Below are 13,571 nucleotides of genomic sequence, written 5' to 3'. Positions count from 1 at the left end.
GGGAACGTGAGCCCACCCCTTAGCGGAAGTGACGTTAAAGAGGAGCGGCGAAAGGAAAGGGGGGAAGAGTACAACCCCCAGTCTTCTTTCCGAGAATATCTCCTGAGACAACTTTCCTTCTATCAGCCTCACGCATCTAGGAGAAAGGATGGAAAGGAAAAGTCCGCGATACAACCTAACCACACCTGAGAAAGAGCGGGGTGGGGGAGGGTTACTGTCTTCCCGCACCCATGCTTTCTCCTTTCCCATTGGCCAAGGTCGCAAGCCCCTCCTGGAAACTGCAATTCCCATGATGCTCAGCGGAAGGTAAAGGAAGAATAACTTGTAAGAATGTTGCAGGTCATGATGGGAGTTGTCGTTTCCCCGCTAAGAGGTGTGCAGGAAAGGTGGGGGAACCGTCGCCCTTTGCTATTAAAGCCAGGTGGTGAAAGCTCAGAGGACTGGCGCTCCTAATAAGCCCCCTCTTAGAGCTCAAGGACCTCATCTCTAACCGTAAAAAATCACACGAGCTAACGAACCTTTTTTTGAGACTCGAGAATGATATCTCACCCTAGCCCCGCCACATTCCTGAGCCTCAGGGTCCCACTCGTGGGAAAAGGTGGCCTCGTTACAAATGAAGAAGGAAAAGCCTTTTCCACCCAGAGCGACCCAGGGATTGGCCAATGGCCGCGTCCCTCAAGCGGAGATCCCTGAAGCTGATTGGTTCTTTTTTTTCTCCGGGGCTGAAGTAGGGTTGGCACTTAGCTAGACCGCGGCCCGGGAGGGGCACAGGAGGGTTGGGGGGGGAGGGAATAGAAAGGGGCGGGTTCCGAGAATTGATTGGTGGGGGTTGGTGTCTTTCCTCAGCTCTCCGACCAACAATTGGCCGGCTTCCCCTTGGAGGAGGTGGACGGGGGCTAGTGCGTGGTGGTGGTGGGCGGGTCTTCTTTAGCAGCGGTAGCCGCTGGAGCCGGTGTCCGGGGCTGGTGATGGGGTTAATTCTCTCCCGTGTGACTCCCAGTCGCGCCCACCCAACCCCGCTGTCTCCCTGCTGCGCCGCGCTCCGACCGCCTCCTCCTCCTCCTCCTCCTCAGTAACTCGGGTAAGAGACATTTCCACCACCACCACCCCCAGCCACCCCCCGCCACCTCCATCCCCCGCTTCAGCTCCCCGGTATACCGCTCCTCCCTCCCCCCGCCGCCAACCGGTCGTTCTAACGGAGAAGGTGCTTGGTCGAGGAGGCGATGGGGGGGAGGGGGTGTGTCGGGGGGGGGGTCCCAGCTGTGCGGACCAAGGTCCCGGGGACCCGACCGGCGGGGTTCGAAAGACTCGCCCCCTCCCCCGCAGGCCGCCGAACATTGGGCCGTCTTTAGCCCTCCCCCCCCCTCCCCTTTCACCCTCCCCCCCTGCCCGGGGCCATGTGAAGACCGTATCCCCATAGGCCTAGTGGAGGAAGCACGGGGGTAGCTCCGTCTGTAATGCCTGTGTCCCTGCCATGGCGGCGGCGGCGGCTGCAGCTGCTGTAGCTACTGTAGCTGCTGTAGCTGCTGCTGCGTCCCCGAGGACTCGGAGAACAGAAACAGCAGGCCCGAGAGACGCCGATGTCTCTGTGGGGGGCCCGTGGCTGTGCACCCCGACTCTCGGGGCCCGGGCAGCCGCAGCAGCAGCGGCCTCACGGGACTGTGGGAGGCTTTTTATTTGTTTTAGGGAAAATAATTTTTTTTTTGCGTTTATAGGTTTATGGCAAATGATAAGCACTTGTCACACTACTTTGAAGGGGAAAAATGTTGAACGTTACTCCATACATTCTCTCTCTTCTGTCTCACTGTCTCTGTCTCTCCCTCTCACTCTACCACTCCCTCCCTCTCCCTCTTCCTCTCTCCTCTCTCCCCCCTCCCTTTTTAAGGAGGGCACTGGGACTACTAGTGAAATCTTTTCTGTTCATCTTTCTGCCCTAAGAAGCACTAGAGCAGGTTGGGTATATGTAAGAGCAAGTTGAGCGTCGCTGTCAGTGTCAAATACCCCTAGCGAGGGCTTTTCTCCTTCTGCTGCTGGTGTGTTTGAAGGAAGTGGTCGAGAAAATTAGCTTTGGGGTGTTTGGGGTTGGTTTATTTTTTTTTTCCACCTAAAGTTCTCTCTAGTCCTTTGACCCAAAGGTGGTTTTCTGTCTGAAGCTACCTGAATTACAAATAAATCAATTTTCCTTTTCTGTGATTGGCTTGTTTTAAAGTTTCTAATAAAACACTGAAAAGGTGCTTCTCAATGTAAGTTTAGAGCTTTGGGTCAATAGCCATTTAAAAAAATAAAACTTTCTAGGAAAATGAAACTTTAAAAAATTGGAAAATATCGTCAAACTCTAAAAGCTCACATAAAGTTATGTTGGATGGACTGAAAGTACAGTACAAAAAGTGATTCTATACTCTTTATCCAAATGTAAGGGAGAGTAGTTTACATAATCGAATTTTACTTTCTCTTGCTGTGATAATAGAATCAACTAAATATTTGTATGGTTGTATTTTTAGTTTATTGTCGATAATAGTAAACATTTATTAAGCACCTACTGTTCTAAATGCTTGTTGCATTTTGACTAATTCCTTGAGTCCCCAGACTTGGGGATTGGATGAAGTAGCATTTTCTTTTGGCATCTGGTAGCTATCCTTAGCACCACAGAGGTGGTCTTTGGTGGTCTGTTTTAATTCCAGGACCCCTTCCTAATCTTACTTGTCTCTACTTTGTTGCCACCAACTACTCTATCCGTAGGAACAGCTTAGTCTAGAAAAAGTTGGTGGATAATCAGTATACATCAGTAGATTGTTCTTTGGTTAAACTATTGATGCTTTTAGATACCAGTTGCCTTAATTATGAAAAAAAGGTAATAAACATATGCTAGGATCAGCCTACAGACTAAGTAGGTTTACTTAGTCACACCCATGTAGTGGTTATACTATCAGAACTGTGATTGGTCATTTTACTTATAGTGTGACTGTTGAAAAGAAAGTACAGTTTGACTCACAACTTTGTCATTTTTAAAAAGAAAAATTACATAGGAAATAGATCAGACATCTTTTATTTATTTTAGAGGATTGGACATAACTAATTTGATCTTAGGAAATGCCTTTTGGTGCTGATGCTTGCTTCTGTTTGACCACTGAATAACAGCATTAAGACCAGTCATACTTTAATTTAATTAAATTCAACCTTAGGTTCTTATAAGAAATATATAGTTTTGGTAGAGAATAAAATAATAACTATTCATAACATCAAGGAATACAGCGTTGGAAGGGATTATTTAATCAAACTGCCTCATTTTATAGATAAGTAATCATAATAGCTGACATCTCTTTAAATTTCTAAGAGTTGTAAGACATTTTACACACATTATCTCACTTGATCCTTATAACAACCCTGTACTGTATAGGTACTATCATCCCCATTACTTAAGGAAACAGGCTCCCAGGGGCCCAGTGTCACACAGGTTTCTGAGGCACTCAAATCCCGGTTTTACTAACTCCAAATCCAATAATCTCTCTACTAAAACACAAAACTAAAATTTTAAGAAGTGACTTGATCAAGGTCATATAGGCAGTAAGATTTAAACTGGTTCCCTTTGACTTCAAATACAGTGCTTTTAGTAGGATGCTCATTCCACAAATATAGATTGTTTCAAAAGTCTTAGTGTACTTTTAACCTGTCAAAGCTTAATGTGCAAGGCATTTTCTGAATACCTCTGAGGCTTACAAAGATCATATATTATCTCTGCCCTCCAAGGGCTTTTATTCTAAGAACCATCTATAGATGGAATAACAATAATATAAGACATATTGGGCTATGATAACTTCACTACAGTGATATTCTCTCATTCTTGTTTAGGTTTAAGGTTGTATCTATTGATTTCCACAATCATACTATATAATAATTTTATATCCATGTCCAGTACTTCATTTTACAGACAAAGTAGGAAGGTAAGTCAATAACTTATGTGAATCTAAGTATATATTCAAATTAATTTATTTCAGAAGCATAAACAAAATACTGCCAACTTTACAGAAGTTTGGTAATGCATCTTTTAGGCATAGTTCTAATATGTCTTGCTTATAGGCCATTTATAATTATTTTTTAAAGCCATCATTATCAAATTTGTAAGAAAACATAAAAACTACACCAAAGTTGTGGGGTTTTCTCCTCTGGACATTCTGAACAATCAATTTCCAACCTTGATTGAAGCCTTAGTAAAAAGGTATCATTAGAATAACTGTCAACTGGGGGGCAGCTAGGTGGCTCATTGGATAAAGCACTGGCCCTGGATTCAGGAGGACCTGAGTTCAAATGTGGTCTCAGACACTTGACATTTACTAGCCGTGTGACTCTGGGCAAGTCACTTAACCCTCATTGTTCCCCGCCCCCCCCCCCCCAAAAAAAAAGAGTAACTGTCAACTGGACCATGTTAGCCATGCCTTTTTTGATACTCAAAGAAACATTCCTTTGGACAGTGTTTGGATTCTGTGCTGTAGTAGGTGATAGTCTCTTTTATGTTGTGGCCCCCCCCCCCCCATGTAATTGAATGTTCTCTTAGGCAGGTTTTTTAATTTGGTGGTAACAACTCAGAATACATCTTAGTACTGAAATAAACTTTGATAATTTTTGGAAGGGAAAGGGAAAAGTGTTTTCTTTACTAACACTTGTTAATGCCCTTTGTGCTATATGTTGAGTTCAATAATATAACTGTAGTTAACAGTCTTTTCCAAGTAATAATATTAGGAATACTTACATATTAAAAGCTTTTTAAAATATTGACCTTTTTATAGGGTCATTAGAAACCGTAATCACTATTATTCAACTCTTAAGTGAAGCTTCTAGGCAGATCTTATATCTTTATTGCAAATAATTCTGGGTATTACGAGGAATTACAAACCACAAAACAATATGCCCCATCTTTAGAATGACACCTGTACATATGAATAACTGTAAGTTGGTGAGACATTAAAAATTCAAATAAGTTGTTTCATAAAGAAGGATTCATGTCAGTTCTTTGGTAATTACCTTTAAAAATAAACTGTTAGGAGCGGCTAGGTGGTGCAGTGGATAAAGCACCGGCCCTGGATTCAGGAGTTCCTGAGTTCAAATCCAGCCTCAGACACTTAACACTTACTAGCTGTGTGACCCTGGGCAAGTCGCTTAACCCCATTGCCCGTTTAAAAAATAAAATAAAATAAACTGTTAATTCCAGTGAATTCTAACTTTTTTTCTATATATGTACAAATACCTGTGTAATTAAATCAGTAGGTTATTGTTAGACCATACTTCTTATGGAAGTAAATTTTACCTATACTTGGTAAGTCTTTTTTCCTTTTTTTTCTTTTTTTTTTTTTTTACAAAAGTAATTAAATTAGAACATTGGCTCAGAGAATTGAGCACAGTGGTTAGTTATTTAATTCTGTTTCAAAGTCATTTCTTCCTTTCCTATTCCAAAAGTGTCTTCCCTCCATCCCACGTTTTGTCCCTTGATGTTCTGGCTCTTTCTCCTTGCAAGTTAGTCTTATTTTTGCCATCCACTAATTTTCCATCTTCTTCCTTCCTGCCAGCTTCTGGCACTTATGTTTTTATCTCTCATTTGGTTTCATCTCTGTGCCTCCTGTAGCCTTTAAATTTATAACTCTTGTCTTTTATGTGAGCTCCTTTATTTTAAACACTACTTGTTCAGAAAAAGTGAACCTGTAATATCCTGTAGCTTAGGCTTGTTCCTTTTTCATAAGGACTGAATTAGACAAGTTGCAATGATTTGTTGCTGTAGCTTTGGCTAAACATTGCTTCTGTACATAACTATCCCCATAATCAAGAAAAAACTACAGTCATTTGTATTTTTTATCCTTACCTCTCCTTGAAGCCAGAAATTTGAAATTACAGCTTCTAAGACTTATATATAGTTACGTGATGTCACCTTAAAATTTACCCAGTAGTAGAGATGTAGTATTTCAATCTGTAGGCTGGGTATGGTTGTACTGTTATCCTTGTTGCTGTGTATATAATGAGCAGTTGTATCCTACCATTTTACTGTGTACTGTCCCAGTTCCCTTTTAGATAAATTTGCATTTATTTTATTTTACTACCTGGGCTAACACATCTCCCACCATCCAATCTGCCCCTCCCCCCCAAATATATGTGTGTGTGTGTGTGTGTGTGTGTGTGTGTGTGTGTGTGTGTGTGTGTGTGTGTGGAGGGGAGGGTCCATGCATCAATAAATTTCTGGACATATGTGTCTTAAATTAGAATTTGGTTTTTCAAAATCCTTCATTCATTGGAAGCAGTGTTATAGTACACAGAATACAGCTTAATGATTATAATAGTGAATGTTTGTAGCTGCATTAAAGAACAATACCTCTGGGAAGATTTGTTGCAGTTGGTTGTTACCCTGAATGCTTGAAGAGGACGAAAATGACATCACTATTTTGGGGTCAAGGTACAGTGTGTCCAACTGTGGCTAATCAACCTATTAAAAGCTCTGAAGGCTCTACCACTGATTGAGCACAAATAGTTCATATGAATATTTGGAGTAGAGAGGTCTCTAAATTTGCGCATCTCATGTTTCTTTTGAGCTATTGCAATTCTGCTTTGCTGTATTTATATATACACTGTTAAAGGTATACAGAGCCAACTTTTAGTTAAAACTGAGGTCATCTCCAAGGCTTCCTTTTTCTGTCCCCTTTTTTCAACTGCTTCGCCACTTCATATATGCCGAGTCACAATCCCTCCTCCCTTTTTTCCCCTTCAAGAAGAATGGCTGAACAGGATGAGTACCCTCATGAGTTCTAACCCTATCTTAAAGAATGCAAAGTAGGGCAGCTAGGTGGCACAGTGGATAAAACACTGACCCTGGATTCTGGAGGACCTGAGTTCAAGTCTGGCCTCAGACACTTGACACTAGCTGTGTGACCCTGGGCAATTCACTTAACCCCCATTGCCCCGAAAAAAAAAAAAGAATGCAAAGAATATACAATCATTCATTTTTATTTCCTAGTTGATGGACTAACTCCTTGCACAAGAGCAATTGAGTTAGTATGTTACCTTGATGAGACATTTTGTGTGTTTTGTCTCTAATTGAAATATAAAAGATTTATTATAAAATAATCTTAAAGACCCCCTTAAAGCAATAGTAGGGATAAGTAACCAAGTATAGTTGGAGAAAAGGGGTAAAAGGGCCTTTGAAATCATTATGACCACTCATAAGGTTGCCCCTAAAGTAAAATAATTGGTGATTGAGATCCATAAAGAAAAAAATAGGAGGCAGAAGGAAGTGGTACTCCTTTGAAGAAATGGTGATTCTTATTTTCCTTAGCATTAACTTCTCCCTCTGCTCTAAGATTCCAAAAACACACTTTGTATTTTCTTGCACATCTTATATTTTAGATAACATTTAGTTATATTATGTATAAGTTCTCCCTTTATCTTTAATTTTCTTCTCTACAGTATGCAGATTTTTGGGGGGGGTGGGGAAGTGAGGGTTAAGTGACTTGCCCAGGGTCACACAGCTAGTATGTCAAGTATCTGAGACCGGATTTGAACTCAGGTTCTCCTGAATTCAGGGCCAGTGCTTTATCCACTGCTCCATCTAGCTGCCTCCTGGATTATTTTTAGGAATAGATAATTAATTTTATTGGGTCAGCATATACCAAAAGCCTCAAAAGATTCATGTACTGTTAAACCGAAAAGTTTAAATGAAATCCCAAATGCTAACTGTATTTTACCAGGCCTTTACATTTACCTTTAACTTCAGAAGGTTGCATTTCTGCTGTTTCTGCTATTTGTAAATAGCCTTTATCAATGTGTTTTCAATTACTTTAAACATTCTAAATTAACAAAACTAAAAGCAAGGAGATGAAGAGGTCCTGGTCCAGCACAGATGATGGGAAAGATAGGCAGAGTCCAGAAGAAAGAGGGTTCATCATAGGTGGTGAAGTCTTCTGAATATTCCTCATATCAAATGACATTATGCTGATTGCCATAAACCCCAGATCACTCTCAAATGAGATGCACTGCTATTCAAAAAACTTGGGTTGTGGTGGTCTGTACAGAAAAGGAATACCTTTTATTGTTCTGGTTTTGAGTAAGCATACGTTTCTTGGATAGACACTGCAGCAGAACAGTGAAGTGGATCCAAAATTGTGATAGGAGCAGACTGATTTGCATTTGGGAAATTCTAGTACTTTGAGTAATGGAAAGCTATCCCCTAATATACAAACTGATCTTTTTAATACCAATATTTTTCTTGTATGATAGGGCACAACAATCTTTGAAAAATCAGAATGAGAGATAATTCAAAGGTCAGTGAAGATAGACATGAGTACAAGTGGGCTTCAGTATATTACCAAAAATAACTTGCACACAAAAGGTGAAATAGAACATATCTAGCAAATAAATGATAGGTGAGATAGTCATGTAGTGACAATGAGGGATAGCTGTTCAAGGATTGCATTAATGTTCATTAAATGTGAAAAGGCTGAAAGGAAGTCCTCTTACACTTTGGATAAGTTCTTGGTGGAGGATATTTGGGAGGCATAGACAAGAATTACATCAAATGAGGTGATATGGATACAATGAAATCTGTACAAGTGGAGCAAATACTCATATTAATGAGATCAGAGATCGCTCAAAAGTTTAAATTGACCTGTTTGGCTGTAACTTAATATTCTCTCCCTGTTCTTGTGAAATGAGGCTACTATACCAACCTACTAAACAGAATTTTTTTATGAAGTGTAGAGAATCGATAAGATAGTCCTGCACATGGAAGAAGCAGCTTAGTTAAAAGCCTCCCTATAACATTTGTCATACTGTTTATTGAGTGCTTGCTATTAGATAGGCACTCTGAAGACAAAGACAAACATGGGTTCATTGATTTTGTTATACTGGAGATTGGTTTGTAATGAGGTGTTTTGTGTTCTTCTGTTGATAAATTTCCTTGGATATAAAGATTGGGGGGGGGTCCTTATATCAAAATCTGAATAGCAATAAAAGGGCTTAATTGCAATCTGTAAACCAGCGTCTAAGTTGGAAACAAATAAAACCTCAGTCACTCCACTTCCACCCCCCAGAATGAATTCCAACCAGTAGAAAGGTGGAATGGGGCCAAAGAGGTAATTAAATCTATTAAAATAAGATCATTATTCCATCCCACCACAACACTGCCATTAATTATGCCCCAAAAAGGTAGATTTATGTCACAGGTACACCTCAAGTCTACTGCTGTCTCATAATAGGCATAGCAACAAGTAAGAGGTTGCTGGTTGCTAATACCATGCTCATTAAAATTTTTATGGTTGGCTTTTGAAATCTTAAGACCAAGGTCTGGATTTCTCTTGTCAATTTTCCTAGAATTGGGCAAAATAACCATTTGTTTTTTGCCATAATGTGTTTATCTCCACTAACTTGTTGAAATAGAAAATGGAAATGAGAACCTGAGAAAACTAAGGAAGATCAACTATTATGCTGTAAGGAGGTTTTAAAAAAAATTTCAAGTTCATTCATTAGCCAAATAGGGAAAATAAACATGTAGGTAAATTATATTTATTTGTAAATCTGTGTAAGCTAAAATAGACTTCAAAAAATGGATGTTTTTTAAAGTCTTTACATGTGCTTAAGAACATCTTAATGTAATTAATAATAAGATTGGATATGGACCTGTGATTTCACTAAGAGTTAATACCTTCTGAGAATCACACAGCTATTGTATGTCTCTCCTATTTGGGGGGGGGGGGCGCGCGGGGTGAGGCAATTGGGGTTAAGTGACTTTCCTAGGGTCACACAGCTGATAATTGTTAAGTGTCTGAGGCTAGATTCAAACTCAGGTCCTTCTGAAACCAAGGCTGGTGCTCCATCCACTGCGCTACCCAGCTGCCCCCATTGTATGTCAAAAGTCGTACTTGAATCAAGAATCTTCCCAGTTTCGAGGCTGGCTTCTTAACCACTCTGCCATGCTGCTACTATCAGCAAGAACAAGATTCCTAAATATGTCTGGGAAATAATTTTTGTTTCCCAAGTCCCAGTTGTTAATTAATTTAAATGGTTTCCTAAAATATTTAAAGACCCTTATTTCATCCTGCTTATATTTATTTCCATAACCAGATAGTTTCTCATAGGAAGAATAATGGAAAGGATCACCAGAGATAACTATAGATAAAGAATTCATAACTAGAGGAAAGAATTTTTAAGTGTTGATTATCAAAATGTAATTACATTTGAACAATACAGATCAGTGCAGATTGTCAGAAAAAAAGGATTTTGATTGGGAAAAATTATTGGTATTAAAACTCCTAGGAAAGTTTGATATGCCTAATTAATAAGAAATTGACATAATGTGTTATTAGAACTCTTCCCCAAGTATTCAAAGGACAGGAAATTTTCAGAAAAGGAAATGCAAACTATCAACAACCATGTGAAAATTGTTCAGTGTCACTAATCAGAGGGGAAAAAAACTAAAACAACTCTGAGGTGTCATATCACATCCATCAGATTGGCAAAGACAATAACAGATGGTAAAAATCCAAAGTTGAAGAAGCTTTGAGGAGACAAGCCCACTAATTCAGTGATGTTGAAGCTGTGAATTTATTTAGCTACTCTGGAAAACAACTTGTAATTTTGGAAGATAAGTTATTAAATTGTTCATACTACCTGATTCCAAGATCCCATTACTGGGCTATTATCCACAAGGAGGTTATTGACAACCTCCAAAAAAATCTTATTTATTCCATATTATTCATGGATACAGTATTATTGTACCATAAGGAATGAAGAATATGGGGAACTTAGAGAAACATGGCCAGGCATATGACAGTAATGCACTATGAAAAAGCAGTATCCAAAAAATATATGTAATGACTACTTATAAAGTAAACAAGATTGCAGTATGAAGTTATTAAGACCGAGGTCAGATACAAGAGACAAATATGACAGAACACTTTCTTTTTTTGTTTGATTGGTTCTGGGTTTTTGGTTTTGGTTTTTTTCAGCAACGCAGTCGGGTTAAAGTGATTTGCCCAGGGATACACAGCTAGTGTCAGATGTCAGGGCAGGATTTGAACTCAGGTCCTCCTGACCCCAGGGCCAGTGTGCTATCCACTGGGCCACCTAGCTGCCCCTTAGACACATTTTTTAACAATTAGTGACTGAAAATGAAGAGTAGTTACATTTATTTCAGTTCAGACTATTAGGTGCTTGGTTCAAAATTTCAAGGAAGTTACTGGTTGGGGGCAGGACTATTTCAGTATTTTCTGGGATGTATCTTATGTTGAAACAAAATGTATCTATGTACAAAAAAAAAGGAAGAATAAGCATGTTCCCAAAGAGTTCATTTGAGCTCAAAGAAAAGACTTATTTTTTGTTTCTACTTATGGATCTTTATTATGCTTTTTTGTTTTGGTTTGGGTTTTCTTTTGTTTGTTTGTTTGGGTTGTTTTTTTTTTTTTGAGGCAATTGGGGTTGTGACTTGCCCAGTATCACACAGCTAGTAATTAAGTGTCTGAGGCCACATTTGAACTCAGGTCCTCAATCCAGGGCTGGTGCTCTATCCACTGCGCCACCTAGCTGCCCCTATTATGCTTTTTAAAACAGAAAACATTTTGAATTTGTTTACTAAAAAGAAGAGATAGATACATCATAATAACAGGACTGCTTCCATCTTTCAACTTAACTCAATTTCAGAAACTTTTTATTTTTTAATTTATTATTATTATTTTTTTTGCTGGGCAATGAGGGTTAAGTGACTTGCCCAGGGTCATACAGCTAGTAAGTGTCAAGTGTCTGAGTTTGGATTTGAACTCAGGTCCTCCTGAATCCAGGGCCAGAGCTTTATCCACTGCGCCACCTAGCTGCCCCATAGAAACTTTTTATTAAGTGCATATTACATGCCAGATGGTATGCCGAATACTATAGATACAAAGACAGACCTGAAACTCTTCCCTCACGGAATCATAGTCTGGGAGCTTAGAAAAGACCTTAGAGGATATTTTACAAATGAATAAACTGAGACCTGGGAGAGTTGAAGTAACTTAACCTAACTCACATAGATAGTAAATAGCAGACCTGGGATTTTAACCCAAGACCCCTGATTGTAAATCCAGCACTTTTCCCACTGCACTACTCTGCCTCCATAAAGGAATTTATATTCCATTGGAGAGGGTAGGGAGGCGGGGAATAAAACACTGTCTAACTAAACATACTAGAATTCTAGTAAGTTAATGAAGGAGTGAATTCCAGTAACTTGGGGGGCAGGTGAGAGAGGGAGACCTCACAGAGGAGGGCTCTAGTGAAACCAATGTAGGCCAACAAACCACTAACTTCTCAGCACCATCTTGAACAGGCCAGACATGTATAGTGTGTAAGGTTCTGTGTCCAGAGGCAGAAGGAATAGAGGGCGCTTCCAAAAAGGGTTGTCAGAAACTCACACTAGGGACATTGAAAGCCACTAGAACTAATAGAGACCAATCTGGTCTGAGAAGAAGATAAATAGCAGAGGTGCCCAGGACCTCTGATGTCCCTAGCATTCTGTTCTGAGATTCCATAAGAACCCTGAAGATCCAGAGCTTAGAACCTCAAAAGTGGGGATGCTAAGCCAAAAAGGTAGATTTGAATGCAAGGATGCAGGTACCCCAGGCAAGACCAAGCAAGACAGATTGACCTATCCAAAAGAAGAAATTATTGCTGATTTAGAAATGCCCCCAATCTGGCCTAGAATTAGTGTAATACCATAAAAATTGTAAATAGAGACTTAAAGGAAAAATTGGATTTTCTACAAGGTCTACATGAATATGTAGGAGAAATGAAGCAAGATGTAAAAAGTGAAATAAAAGTTCTAGAGAAAAAATAGGAAGGAGAATAAATATTTTTGAAGAGAAAGTTTTAAACCTTAACCAAGAAATAGAATCCTTGAAAACTAGTATGTACAGACTAAATAGAAACCAGTAACAGAGACAGCAAGAAGTATTAAAACAAAATGAAAGATTGAAAGAAAATGTACAATCTGCTGTCAAAAACAACTTATTTGGAAAATGTCAGTAGATAATTTAAGAATCATTTGTCTCACTGAAAGCCTTGCTTTTTCTTTAAGACAAAAGGCCTGGATACTTTATTTCAAGAAATACTAAATGAAAATTGGCCTTATCTTTCACAACCTTAAGGGCAAAGTAAAGATAGAAAGGATATACTAATCACTTCCTGAAGGAAAAATCTCAGGAATGTCAGCCAAAAACCAGAGCTTCTACTTCAAAGACAATATGCTGCAAACATCTAGAAAGAAGATGTCTAAGTACAAAGGAACCATAGTCAGGATCGTACAAGCCTTGGCAGCTTCTACTACAAATTTGAGATCGTGAAATACAATATTCCAAACAGCAAAAGTCATAAGCTTAGAAGTAAGACTAACTTACCTTTCCATGTTTAATATTGGGGTTATATCTTTAAAGGTGCAGAGAATTTTCAAGCAATTCTGAAGAACAGATCAGACCTAAGCAGGAACTTTGAAATACAAACACAAGACCCAAAAGAAACTGAGAAAGAAATGTATATGACCACTTGGAAGGGACCATATATATAATACTGTAGGG

The 13,571-nt window shown here is 39.3% G+C and overlaps 1 protein-coding gene across 1 annotated transcript in view; it reads left to right on the top strand.

Moving 5' to 3' along the window:
- The first annotated feature begins 921 nt into the window (after positions 1–921).
- The window catches only part of R3HDM1 (R3H domain containing 1), a 191,909-nt gene continuing 179,259 nt past the window's right edge, over positions 922–13,571 (top strand). Inside the window, exon 1 of the mRNA XM_043990824.1 lies at positions 922–1,081. The gene's annotated coding sequence lies outside the window, so the exon portion shown is untranslated. The remainder of the gene's footprint in view (positions 1,082–13,571) is intronic.

The sequence above is a fragment of the Dromiciops gliroides genome, chromosome 3 (assembly GCF_019393635.1).
Source record: "Dromiciops gliroides isolate mDroGli1 chromosome 3, mDroGli1.pri, whole genome shotgun sequence".
NCBI classification, from domain to species: domain Eukaryota; kingdom Metazoa; phylum Chordata; class Mammalia; order Microbiotheria; family Microbiotheriidae; genus Dromiciops; species Dromiciops gliroides.
The sequence above is the reverse complement of the archived record's forward strand: the minus strand, read 5'-3'. Positions and strand labels throughout refer to the sequence as shown.